We start from the raw sequence: 14,504 nt of genomic DNA on the forward strand, positions 1-14,504 counted from the left end.
AGGGCTGGTTCAACATTCGCAAATCAATCAACGTGATACATCACATTAACAAAAAAAAAGAGAAGAACCATATGATCCTGTCAATCGATGCAGAAAAGGCCTTCGACAAAATCCAGCACCCTTTCTTAATAAAAACCCTTGAGAAAGTTGGGATAGAAGGAACATACTTAAGGATCATAAAAGCCATTTATGAAAAGCCCACAGCTAACATCATCCTCAACGGGGAAAAACTGAGAGCTTTTTCCCTGAGATCAGGAACACGACAAGGATGCCCACTCTCACTGTTGCTGTTTAACATAGTGCTGGAAGTTCTAGCATCAGCAATCAGACAACAAAAGGAAATCAAAGGCATCAAAATTGGCAAAGAGGAAGTCAAGCTTTCGCTTTTTGCAGATGACATGATATTTTACATGGAAAATCCGATAGCCTCCACCAAAAGTCTGCTAGAACTGATACAGGAATTCAGCAAAGTTGCAGGATACAAAATCAATGTACAGAAATCAGTTGCATTCTTATACACTAACAATGAAGCAACAGAAAGACAAATAAAGACAATGATCCCATTCACAATTGCACCAAGAAGCATAAAATACCTAGGAATAAATCTAACCAAAGATGTAAAGGATCTGTATGCTGAAAACTATAGAAAGCATATGAAGGGAATTGAAGAAGATTTAAAGAAATGTAAAGACATTCCCTGCTCATGGATTGGAAAAATAAATATTGTCAAAATGTCAATACTACCCAAAGCTATCTACACATTCAATGCAATCCCAATCAAAATTGCACCAGCATTCTTCTCAAAACTAGAACAAGCAATCCCAAAATTCATATGGAACCACAAAAGGCCCCGAATAGCCAAAGGAATTTTGAAGAAGAAGACCAAAGCAGGAGGCATCACCATCCCAGACTTTAGCCTCTACTACAAAGCTGTCATCATCAAGACAGCATGGGATTGGCACAAAAACAGACACATAGACCAATGGAATAGAATAGAAACCCCAGAACTAGACCCACAAACGTATGGCCAACTCATCTTTGACAAAGCAGGAAAGAACATCCAATGGAAAAAAGACAGCCTCTTTAACAAATGGTGCTGGGAGAACTGGACAACAACATGCAGAAGGTTGAAACTAGACCACTTTCTCACACCATTCACAAAAATAAACTCAAAATGGATAAAGGACCTAAATGTGAGACAGGAAACCATCAAAACCTTAGAGGAGAAAGCAGGAAAAGACCTCTCTGACCTCAGCCGTAGCAATCTCTTACTCGACACATCCCCAAAGGCAAGGGAATTACAAGCAAAAGTGAATTACTGGGACCTTATGAAGATAAAAGCTTCTGCACAGCAAAGGAAACAACCAACAAAACTAAAAGGCAACCAACGGAATGGGAAAAGATATTTGCAAATGACATATCAGACAAAAGGCTAGTATCCAAAATCTATAAAGAGCTCACCAAACTCCACACCTGAAAAACAAATAACCCAGTGAAGAAATGGGCAGAAAACATGAATAGACACTTCTCTAAAGAAGGCATCCGGATGGCCAACAGGCACATGAAAAGATGTTCAGCGTCGCTCCTTATCAGGGAAATACAAATCAAAACCACACTCAGGTATCACCTCACGCCAGTCAGAGTGTCCAAAATGAACAAATCAGGAGACTATAGATGCTGGAGAGGATGTGGAGAAACGGGAACCCTCTTGCACTGTTGGTGGGAATGCAAATTGGTGCAGCCACTCTGGAAAGCAGTGTGGAGGTTCCTCAAAAAATTAAAAATAGACCTACCCTATGACCCAGCAATAGCACTGCTAGGAATTTATCCAAGGGATACAGGAGCACTGATGCATAGGGGCACTTGTACCCCAATGTTCATAGCAGCACTCTCAACAATAGCCAAATTATGGAAAGAGCCTAAATGTCCATCAACTGATGAATGGATAAAGAAATTGTGGTTTATATACACAATGGAATATTACGTGGCAATGAGAAAAAATGAAATCTGGCCTTTTGTAGCAATGTGGATGGAACTGGAGAGTGTGATGCTAAGTGAAATAAGCCATAGAGAGAAAGACAGATACCATATGGTTTCACTCTTATGTGGATCCTGAGAAACTGAACAGGAACCCATGGGGGAGGGGAAGGAAAAAAAAAAAGAGGTTAGAATGGGAGAGAGCCAAAGCATAAGAGACTGTTAAAAACTGAGAACAAACTGAGGGTTGATGGGGGGTGGGAGGGAGGAGAGGGTGGGTGGTGGGTATTGAGGAGGACACCTTTTGGGATGAGCACTGGGTGTTGTATGGAAACCAATTTGTAAATAAATTTCATAAAAAAAAAAAAAAGAAGGGGCGCCTGGGTGGCTCAGTCGGTTGACCCTCCGACTTCGGCTCAGGTCATGATCTCACGGTCCGTGAGTTCGAGCCCCGCGTCGGGCTCTGTGCTGACCGCTCAGAGCCTGGAGCCTGTTTCGGATTCTGTGTCTCCCTCTCTCTCTCTGACACTCCCCCGTTCATGCTCTGTCTCTCTCTGTCTCAAAAATAAATAAACGTTAAAAATTTAAAAAAAAAAAAAAAGAAAAAGAAAAAAGCATGTACATAAAAAAAAATAAATAAAATAAAATTAAAAAAAAAGAAGTAGAAAACAGTACTCTTTGGTTTCTGGAAAATAAATAACATCAACAAAAACAAACAAACAAGTAAACAAACAAACAATAAACAACAAAGAAACAATAACCCAGAATGATTATTTGGAAGGGGTAATGGAAATAGTCTTGAGTAACTCATTTCTTTTGAGCTCATTCTTTCTTTATGAGCAAGGACATGGAGGGAATATTTGGGAAGGAGTGTGTGTGTGTGTGTGTGTGTGTGTGTGTGTGTTGAAGTAACTATGTGAGTGCATATGTTCATGGAAATATGTATGTGATAGAGAACTCATATGTGAGTGTGTATATAAGCATAGGTAGGTTTAGGTTTAGGTTTAGGTTTAGGTTTAGGTTTAGGTTTAGGTGATATGATAAGAGGCATATATGAGTGCATGGACATGGATATAGCTAGGGGCTAGAATGTAGCTGTGCTTATGAATAGAAGTGTGTGTGTTTGTATGTGAGAGAGAGAGAGAGAGAGAGAGAGAGAGAGGGAGAGGGAGAGAGAGAACATATGTGTGTGCCTGAGCTTGTATATGGGCCTGAAATGTGAGTGTGTGAGCTTAAGTAGAGGGGTGTGTGGTGTGTATATGAGCATAAGGGTTTTATGTGTGATTGCATGTGCATGTTGGTGGAAATGTATGTGGATATTGATGCACACACATGTGTGTGGTGTGTTGTGAGAATGGTATGTTGTGGGAATAAAGGAGAAGCATAAGTGAAAGTGAGTATATAATGATAAAAGTGTAGGAACAGAGGTATGCACATCCATAAATGTGTGCATGTGAGAGCATATGTAAAGATAGATATATGTGCCATGCAAATGTGTGTGAGAAGGCATTGGAGTGGTTGTGCTATGTGAGATTGTTAAGCAGCAGCATATAGAGTAGGTCTTTGTGTTCCTGTGTGAGATGCATGTCTGAGACTTTATCTTTGACTCTGTTTTGGTTTTTAACCTTCTAAAAGCATTCATTGAATATTCACTATGTAAACTGCCTTGGTGGGCACTCAGTAATCAAATGTGGGTGTGTGAGAGGGGGGAGATCTGTGTAGCCCTTAAAAACCTACTATTAGTGCATATTTTTTCTCCTTTTCCTTATTTAGCCTGTCTTTTCTTTAAAAAAAAACATTATTTAAATTTAAGTTAGTTAACATACAGTGTAGTCTTGGTTTCAGGAATAGAACCCAGTGATTCATCACTTACATATAACACCCAGTACTCATCCCTACAAGTGTCCTCCTTAATGCCCATCACCTATTTAATCCATCTCCCACCCACTTCCCCTTCAGCAACCCTCAGTATTTAAGAGTCTCATGGTTTGCCTCTGTCTCTGTTTTTATCTTTTTTCCTTCCTTTCCCTTATGTTCATCTGTTTTGTTACTTAAGTTCCACATATGTGTGAAATCATATTTGTCTTTCTCTGCCTGCCTTATTTTGCTTAGAATAATACACTCTAGTTCCATCCACGACGTTGCAAATAGCCTGTCTTTTCTGATGCATGGAATTCCTAAAAGCTAGACATGGTGGGGCAGAATGTTCCATAGGTTTTCACTTATAATTATTCATTAAATTACACATGATTTATACATTTTTGTATAAGGTAATATTTCATAATTGCGTAAATAAAAATATTTTTTAAGAATTTAAAAATAAAGAATGAAGAAGGTGTGGATGACAGAGAGGAAAAGGGGACACCCACATAGCTGCCTTTCAAGAAAGTGACAATAGTGTTGGCCATAGCCCAATCAATCATGAAGGAAGTGTGGCAGAAGTTTCCTTCATTGTCATTTTGTTCAGGCAGCAGGTAACTTACACCTTACTCAGACATACATGCTTCTTAAGTTTCAGGCTGTTGACAAGCCTAGGATTTATGTCCATGGCGTTTCAGACTTGGGTCTGCCCAAAAGAATTTGCTTTTCATTACTGACCAAGCCTGGGGCAGGCCTTGGGTGCTCAAGCTAAAGGATGGTTTTCTGCTGGATAACTTCCCTCTCCAATTCTGATGAATGCCTGGAATCTGTGCTTCTTTTGCCTAAAGTTTTAAGCTTTCTTTCTGTATCTTCCCTACCTAAAATAAAACAGAATGGTGTCTCTATTCTAGGCATATTAAAGAGAGGGAATTGTATATATAATGAACCTTAGAAAGACTTGTATAGGCAGCTTTGCCTTATTCCAAAAGCCTCTTGCAGAAGGAACCGCTCCAGTCTCCCCCATCCCTGTCCATTCCCATCATACTGAGGGGTGGAGATGTCCTACTTAGGCTTGGCAATGAGAGTATCATTGTAGAAAATAAGGTGTCATAACTGGATTGTGTTCCATTGCTAAGTTTGAGCCTCATTTTCCATGAGGAAGGTGGAGTTGGGCCCATGGAGAGCTCCCACCAGAGACCTGGCTAACCAGCCTCCCAGAGTTTGTCCTAGGAGGGGTGAAGTAGGAGAGGAAAAATCTGTAAAGTCATGAACTGGTGAGACAAACACTGCAGAGAACCTCACTTGCAGACCACATTGCTGACAGTTTTAGGTGTGTTTTCATCTTCTGTCTAATCTTCAGTTCTGATCATGTCACTCTCCAGCTCAAAAGCACTCGATGGCTCCCCTTTGTCTACAGGATAGTCTAAAATCATTTACTAGACTCTAAACTGCCATTACTGATCTACCTCTTGTACTTTCCCTCCTTGTACCCTGTACTCCAGTGATTCAATGTTTTCTGAGAGGCACCTGGGTGGCTCAGTCAGGTAAGCATCCAACCTTGGCTGCAGTCATGATCTCACAGTTCGTTAGCTAGAGCCCTGTGTCGGGCTCTGTTGGATTCTCTCTCTCTCTCTCTCTCTCTCTCTCTCTCTATCTCTCTCTCTCTTTCTCTCACTCTCTCAAACAAATAAACATTAAAGAGAGAGAGAGAGAGATCGTAGGAATATCTGAGGGCTAAGGTGATGCATCCTGATATTGCATCCAATATATTTAACAGATAAAAGCAAACCCTCTTATCTCCCCAGTCTGGCCTGACACAGGAAGAAAGTATCCCAGAACACTCTAGGTCCACACCACCTTGGCTTCAGATAGTTTGCTAGGGCACCCCTGGTACAGAGACCTCTAGGACCTCCAAGCTGACCTTTGCTTTGGATCTAGCTGCACCACGAGGGTGTTCCCTGTGAAAAGCCCCACAGGAACCTCCAGCCCATGCCTACCTCAGTTCCAGCCACACTTCCAAGTTACCCCATGCACATAATGCCTTAAAACACCCTTGCCTGTGCAGGCCTAAGCTCTAATCATGCAGCCAAGGCATCTCCTGTACTATGTGCCCTGGGAAATCCCATCTTGCACCCACTTCAGTTTCAGGTATTCTGCCAGGGCACCCTTAGTGTGGAGTGTCCTGAGACACCCTAGCTTGCTTCCACTTTAGCTTGAGATGTCCTGACAGGGGACACTTTGCATATAGCCCAGGGACCACACTGACTCTTTCCCAGTGAAGTTTTGACTATCCTGCTAAGGATCCCCCTGTGTAGATTGACCCAAGAACACTTAGCATAATCTTGCTTTTGTTCCAACTGCCCCTCCAGGCCATCCTCTGCCGTGAGTCCTGGAACACACTGGTTTACACCCTCTATAACTTCAACTATCTTGCCAAGGAGCTTTCTGTGTGTAAAGCCTCGGAACCTCCCTAGCTTGCAACCATTTCAGCTTCAGCTATCCTTCCAGAGCACTCTCTGCATGGAAAATACCAGGACCACCCAGCTTACACAATTCCCCAGGTCCTGATCCACTAGGGCACCCCCTCTGCAGAGCACCATGGACACCTGACTTGAACTTGCATCAGTTTCAGCGGTCTTTCCAGGGTGCCCTCAGCACATAGAACCCCAGAAAACCCCTGATCTGCACGTATATAAATGTTAGCTGACCTACCAGGGTGTCTGCTGCATGGATAGTCCTGGGATCCCTGAATTGCAACCACTTCAGCTTCAACTCTCCTGCTAGGGTGCCCTCTGTGTATAGAACCCCAGGACTATCTGACTTGTAGCCACTTCAGCTTTTGCGACTCTGCCTGGGTGCTTACTGTGTGGACAGCCCCGGGATCCCCCTAGATTGCACCTACTTCAGCTTCAGTTGTCTCCCAGAGTACCCTCTGTGTAAAGAAACTCAGGCCATCCTGGCCCACAACGTGCCTGATCTTCTGCTGCCCTGCCAGGGCACTCTCTATGCAGAGCCCAGAAAAACCCTGGATTACACCCACTTCAGCTTCAGGTATTTTGTGAAGATCCTCTCAGCATGTAGAGCCTCTGAACATACTGGCTTGCATACCCTGTAGTTTTATCTTTTCATTCCAGAGCACCTACTATGTGGAGAGCACCGGGACTCCTCAGCTTGCACCCACTAAGGTTCAGGAATCCTGCCAAGGCACCTTCTGAGAGTAGAGACTTAGGACCACACTGGCCCAGGCCCACATCAGCTCTAGCCATTACACTGGGACAGCCTAACCTAGATTGCTGTACAACTTCCAGCCCACACCAGCCACAGTTCCGGTAAGACAGTAAAAGTCACCAACACACACAGTCTACATAGGGGTCAACTGTAAATAAGACCATTTATTTAGAAGAAAGAGCATTTCTGCCTAATCTATAGAAGCAAACACAGAAAGTCAAGCAAGTGTGGAGACAGGAATATGTTCAAAAAGAAAGAAAAATACAAAACCTCAGAAAAAGGACTAGATAAAATAAAGGTAAGCAATATCCCTGATAAGGAATTTAAAGTAATGATCACAAAGACACTCATCAGGATGGAGAGAAGAGTTGAAGTATTCACTGAGACCTTCAACCAAGAGATATAAAATATAAAAAAAAACACAATTAATGAGAGTTGAAGAATACAATAACTGAAATGAAAAATACACTAGAAGGAATCAGCAGTAGATTATCAGATGCAAAACATACCAACAATATGAAAGATAGGACAATGAAAAGTACCAAGCTCAACACCAAAAAGAGAAAAGAATACAAAAAAAGTGGGGATAGGTTAAAGGTCTCTTGGACAATATCAAGCAAGCAAATATTCACATTACAGGGGTCTCAGAAGAGAGAAAGAGGCAAAAAAAACTTACTTGAAGAAATCATAGCTGCAAAATTCCCTAACCTAAGGAAGGAAATAGACATCCATGTTCAAGAATCACAGAATTCCAAACAAGATGAACACAAGTAAGTTTACACCCTGACACATAATAATTAAAATGCCAAGGGTTAAAGGTAAATAGAGAATCCAAAAAGCAGCAGGAGAGAAGCAAAATGTCATGTATGAGGGAAACCTAATAAAAACTATCAACTGATTTTTTACCAGAAACTTTGCAGGCTAAAAGGGAGTGGCATGATACATTAAAAATGCTGAAAGAAAAAATATATATAACAAAGAATAGTTTACTTGGAAAGGTTATCATTCAGAATTAAAGGAGAGATAAAAATTTTCTCAGACAGACTAAAGGTAAGGAATTTATCACCATTAAACTGGCTTTATAAAAAATATTAAAGAGACTTCTTTTTGTTCATATCTTTTATTAATCCATATACAATTACTTGTCTTCTGGTTTGTTAAAGCAATAGATCAGACAACATTTGCCACAATAATGTTTGTCAAAGTGTCTGATGTTAAGAACTCCAGTACATTCATCTGAATGGCACTCCTGATGAAGGCTACTGATTTTGCAATTTTCATCCACCTTATAGTACTTCAGGACAACCAGCTTAACTTTCTTTATGTTTTTTCTTCTTGGGAGTGGTGAAAGACTCCTCTTCCTTTTCTTAGTAACACCATGAAATCTCAACATAAGATGAAGAGTGGACTACTTTTGAATGTTGTAGTCAAAGTACATCCATCTTCCAGTTGCTTGCCAGTGAAGATCAGTCTCTGATGATCAAGAGGAAGTCCTTCTTTATCTTGGATCTTGGCCTTTACATTTTCTATTGTATCTGAGGGTTCAATCTCAAGAGTGATAATCTTCCCCATAAAAGTTTTCATGGAAATCTGCAACTTGCCAGCGGTTCCACTTGAGGTTGAGGGAAAAGAAGAGAAGGATCAGGCCCAGGGACACAGGAGAGGGCACTGAGTAGGCTGCTACCTGTAGAGTGGCCAAAGCATATGTAAACATTTTTAAGTGGAAAAGAAAAGTCCATAATAAAACATAAAAGCATTTATGAATGAAAATATGTAACATATGACAGCATACACATAGAACATGGAAGAAAGAGTTTAAAAAATATTTTTTAATAATGTGTTTGAACTTATATGACCATCAAACTAAAATAGACTGCTATATACTTAGAATGTTATATACAAACCTCATGGTAACTGTAGACCCAAAACCTAAAATAGATACAAAAAAAAAAACAAGGAGAAAGAAAGCCAACATAACACAACAGAAACTGATCAATTACAAAGAAAGAGAGCAAGAGAAAAAGAATAGAGAAAATCTACAAAACAATCAGAAAATATAAACAAAATGTCAAGCAATACTTACCCATAAATAATTAAATGTAAATTATCTAAATGCTCCAGTCAAAATCCATAGGGTAGAAGAATGGATTAAAAAATACAAGACTCATATTTATACTGCCTATACTGTTTTTCATATCTAAAAACAAATACAGACTGCAAGTAAAGGCATGAAAAAAACTCATTTATTATGTAAATGGAAGTGATAAAAAAGGGAAGGATAGCAATATATCAGGCAAAATAAACTTTAAACCGAAGACTGTAACAAGAGACAAAGAACTGCACTACTTAATAATAAAGAGATCAATTCAAGAAGATGATATAACAATTGTGATTATCTAATGCACCTAACATTAGAGCACTCAAGTACATAAAGCAAATAATAAAGGACATATAGAGAAAAAAAATACATTAATGGTAAGATATTTTAACAGCCCACCTACATCAATGCATATATCATTAAGGCAGAAAATGAAAATATAAGGAAGTAGTCTTTTTGAATGACACATTAGACCAGATGAACATAACAAACATATACAGAACATCTCGTTTAAAAATAACAGAATACATATCCTTTTCAAGTGCACATAGAACATTCTCCAGAGAAAATCACAAGCCTAAATGAATTTAAGAAGTTTGAAATCATAGCATGCATCATTTCTGGCCACAGCAGTATAAAATTAGAAAGCAATCACAGGGGAAAAAATGGAAGCAACACAAACACGTGGAGGCTAAACAACATACTACTAAACAACAAAAGGGTAAATGAATAAATGAAAAAAATACATGACAACTTAAGAGACTCTTTTTTAATGTTTTTATTTATTTTTGAGAGAGAGAGGGAGTGAGAGAGAGAGCGAGAGAAAGCAAGCGAGCACGAGTGGGGGAGGAGCAGAGAGAGAGGGAGACACAGAACCTGAATCAGGTTGCAGGCTCCTCCACGCTGTTAGCCCAGAGCCTGATTCAGGGCTCAAACCCACAAACCACAAGATCATGACCTGAATGGAAGTCAGATGCTTGATAGACTCAGCTACCAAGGTGCCCCCATAGAAGACTCTAAAGTACAGAGGAAAAACTGAGGATTGCTGGAGATGAGGTGGGTGGGGAGGTAGGGTAAATGGGTGATGGGTACCAAGGAGGGCACTTGTTGGGATGAGCATTGGGTGTTATATGTAAGTAATGAATCACTCGGTTCTACTCCTGAAACCAATACTGCACTGTATGTTAACTAAATTGAATTTAAATAAATAAATTAAAAAAATACATGGTGACAAATGAAAATGAAAATGCAATGGCCCAAAATATTTTGGAAGGAACAAAAACAATTTTAATAGGGAAATATATAATAATAAAGGCCTACCTCAAGAAAGATGCAAAAAGCTCAACTAAAGATCTAAGTTACATGGGGCGCCTGGGTGGCGCAGTCGGTTGAGCGTCCGACTTCAGCCAGGTCACGATCTTGCGGTCCGTGAGTTCGAGCCCCGCGTCGGGCTCTGGGCTGATGGCTCGGAGCCTGGAGCCTGTTTCCAATTCTGTGTCTCCCTCTCTCTCTGCCCCTCCCCCGTTCATGCTCTGTCTCTCTCTGTCCCAAAAATAAATAAACGTTGAAAAAAAAATTAAAAAATAAATAAATAAAAAAAAAGATCTAAGTTACATATAAAGGAACTAGAAAAAAGAAGAATAAACAAAGCCCAAGATGAGTAGGAGGAATGAAATAATAAAGATCAGAGCACAGAGAAATGAGAGACCAAAAAAAAAATCAATGAAATCAACAGCTGATCCTTTAAAAAGGGTAACAAAATTGATAAACACTTAGCCAGACTCATCAAATAAAAAAAAAGAAAGAATAAAGGAAAAATAAAGAAAATGACTTGTATTTTAAAAAAAAATCAAAGGAGAAGGGGGCAAGACTGTGGAACAGCATGGAAGTTTTTGTGCATCTCTCATCCCTGAAATGTAGCCAGATCAACACCAAACTATCTTGCACACCTAGAAAACTGATTTGAGGATTAACACATCAATCTTCACAGGTTGAACCACAGAACCACAGAACTTGGCAGGTATGTGGCATGGAGAGGTGAACTTGGGGACAGAGAAGCTGAGGAGGGCAGGGAACTGTTTTTGCCTATAGAGAGATGACAGAGATGGGGGAGAGTACAGGAAATGCAGCCCCTTACCCTCCCCGAAAGCAGCTGGAGAGGAAGAGGAACAGTGGACACAGACACAAGGGACTGAATAAAAAAGGTAGAAAGGAGAAAGGAGAGGGTTTAAATTTCACTAAGACTCTATAAACAGGGGGAGTGCAGAGTCTGAAACTCCACAGCTTGATACCTGGTGGTTCTCTGGTAGGAAGGGTTAATCTACCTGGTGGTTCTCTGGCAGGAAGGGTGAATCCCCAGGATCAGAGAACAAGGTCCTTGGGTGTCCTTGGGCCACACAGGGAGAAGCAGTTCTCCAGCTGGGAAGACACTTGGTAGAGGCTGTGTGGCCTTCCCACAGCCAAAGTTCCCATTGGATGATGGAGAACAAGCACATTCACTGGTGTTTGAACAAGGATGTTAAGGTTGAAGCCTGGAGCCAGATGCGTGTTGTGATTTACCATAATCCCTGAAATGCAGCTGCTACAGGATTGTGTGAACTTTTTCTGGGGCAGGCTGGCACCTGGCCACAGTCTTTGGACATTGGCAGCAGCACAGTCACATGAGTGTTCGTGGGGGCAGGCCAGCAACTGGCCATTGCTAGGTGAGACCTTCCCCCAGAGGCTCTGAGTGGGTCAAAGCTGCAGTCCCTCAGAAGTGAGCGGTAGGGAAACACAGAATTATCTGAGATAAAACTCAGGAGGCAGGTGGCAGTCTGATGGCTTCGTCACAGACAGTGTAAAGGGGGGGAGTGGATGGAAGCTGGAGACAAAGGAGGGGTGCTTGATTACAGGTGGGGGAAAGCACAGAGTCCTGATACTAGACTGGGTGGCTGGGTGATGCCATTTGCACTCCTCCAATGCAAGTGCATACATGCCTACATGCACCACAACAATCCACCCCAGTAAGGTAAGCAGCACCATCTAGGGAGAAAAGAGCTGCCCAACTGGGCGATCCATGCTCTTGAGGAACTCCACAAATCTCTCTGCCTGCTTAGTTTACAGACCATAAAGTGCTACATAGTTTGATTTCTAGGGGAAATTGGATGTAATTTCAATCGTATTTCATTCTGTTTGTTGGTTCATCTATTCAATTCTTTTTCTCTTTTCTTTTCTTATTCTTGAATACAGAAAAATAAAAAAATATTTTTATTTTCCATCTTTATAAAAATAATTGTTCTTTAATTTTTTTCTAGTATGTTTTTCACTTTTTTGTAAATTTTTAAAATTCTAATTTACTTTCATTTCATTTTATTCTATTTTATTGTATTCAGTTTTTTTGAATTTTCAAATGTTTTCTTTCTTTTTTCCTTTCCTTTTTCCTTTCCTTTCCTTTCCTTTCCTTTTTTTCTCTATTCTATCAAGCTTCTTTCATCAAACAGACCAAAACACACCTAGTATCTAGCATCTTTGATTTGTGTTTTTTTTAATATTTAAATTTTTATTTCTTTAATTTATTATTTCCTTTTCTTCCTTCAAAATGATGAAGTGAAGGAAGTAAACCCAAAAGAAAGAACAGGAAGAAATGACAGCCAGGAACTTAATCAACACAAATACAAGCAAGATGTCTGAAACATAATTTAGAATCATGATAATAAGAATAGTAGCTGGAGTTGAAAATAGCATAGAATCCCTTTTTGCAGAGATAAAAGAGGTAAAGGTAGTCAGGATGAAATTTCAAATGCTGCATCTGAGCTGCAATCTCGAACAGATGCCATGGTGGCAAGTATGGATGAAGGAGAGCAGTGAATCAGCGATATAGAGGACAAACTTATGGAGAATAATGAAGCAGAAAAAAGAAAGAGACTTAGGCGAAAGAGAACAATATAAGATTTAGAGAATTAAGTGACTCATTAAAAAGGAATAACATCAAAATCATAGGGGTCCAAAAAATGAAAAGAAAGAAAAAGGGGTAGAAGATATATGTGAGCAAATCTTAGTGGAAAACTTTCCTAACCTGGGGAAAGACACAGACATCAAAATCCAGGAAGCACAGAGAACTCCCAGTAGATTTAACAAAAACTATCAAGAAGGCATATCATACTAAAATTCACAAAATACTCAGGCAAGGAAAGAATCATGAAAGCAGCAAGGGGAGAAAAAGTCCTTAACCTACGAGGGAAGAGAGATCAGGTTCACAGCAGACCTATACACAGAAACTTGGCAGGCAAGAAAGGAGTGTCAGGATATATTCAATGTGCTGAATCAGAAAAATATGCAGCCAAGAATCCTTTATCCAATAAAGCTATCATTCAAAATAGGAGTAGAGATAAAAAGTTTCCCAGACAAACAAAAGTAAAACAGTTCATGACCACTAAACCAGCCTGCAAGAAATTTTAAGGGGGACTCTCTGAGGGGAGAAAAGAAGAAAAAAAAATACAAAAGTAACAAAGACTAGAAATGACCAGATAACACCATCAGAAACTCCAACTCTACAGACAACATAATGGCAATAAATTAATAATTTTCAGTACTCACTCTAAATGTCAATGGACTCAATGCTCCAATCAAAAGATATAGGGTAACAGAATGGATAAGAAAACAAGAGCCATTAATATGCTATTTACAAAAGACCCATTTTAGACTGTAAGACGCCTTCAGATTGAAGAGGATGGAGAACCATCTCTCATGCTAATGTCAACATAAGAAAGCTGGAATAGCCATACTTATATCATACAATCTAAATTTTAAAATAAAGACTGTAGCAAGAGATGAAGAAAGGCATTATATCATAATTAAGAGGTCTATCCACCAAGAAGATCTAAAAATTGTAAACATTTATGCTCCAAATGTGGAGGAACACAAATATATAAATCAATTAATCACAAACATAAAGAAACTCATTGATAATAATACCATAAAGTAGGGGACTTCAACTCCCCACTTACAGCAATGGACAGATCATCTAAACAAAAAATCAACAAGGAAACAATGGCTTTGAATGACACACTGGACCAGATGGACTTAACAGCTGTATTCACAACATTTAATCCTAAAGCAGTAGAATATACATTCTTCTCCAGTGAACATGGAACATTCTCCAAAATAGATCACATACTGGGACACAAATCAGCCCTCAACAGGAACAAAAAGATTGAGACCATACCATGCATATTTTCAGACCACATTGCTATGAAACTCGAAATCAACCACAAGAAAAAATTTGGAAAGCTAAAAATTCTTGGAGACTAAATAATATCTTACTAAATAATAAATGGGCTAACCATGAAGTTAAAAAGTAAAT

General features: G+C 39.7%; 1 pseudogene; it reads right to left on the minus strand.

Moving 5' to 3' along the window:
* Positions 1-8,203: 8,203 nt before the first annotated feature.
* LOC125156972 (ubiquitin-40S ribosomal protein S27a-like) overlaps positions 8,204-14,504 on the minus strand; it is a 33,164-nt pseudogene continuing 26,863 nt past the window's right edge.

Source organism: Prionailurus viverrinus, chromosome X (genome assembly GCF_022837055.1).
Source record: "Prionailurus viverrinus isolate Anna chromosome X, UM_Priviv_1.0, whole genome shotgun sequence".
In the NCBI taxonomy this organism is placed as follows: Eukaryota; Metazoa; Chordata; class Mammalia; order Carnivora; family Felidae; genus Prionailurus; species Prionailurus viverrinus.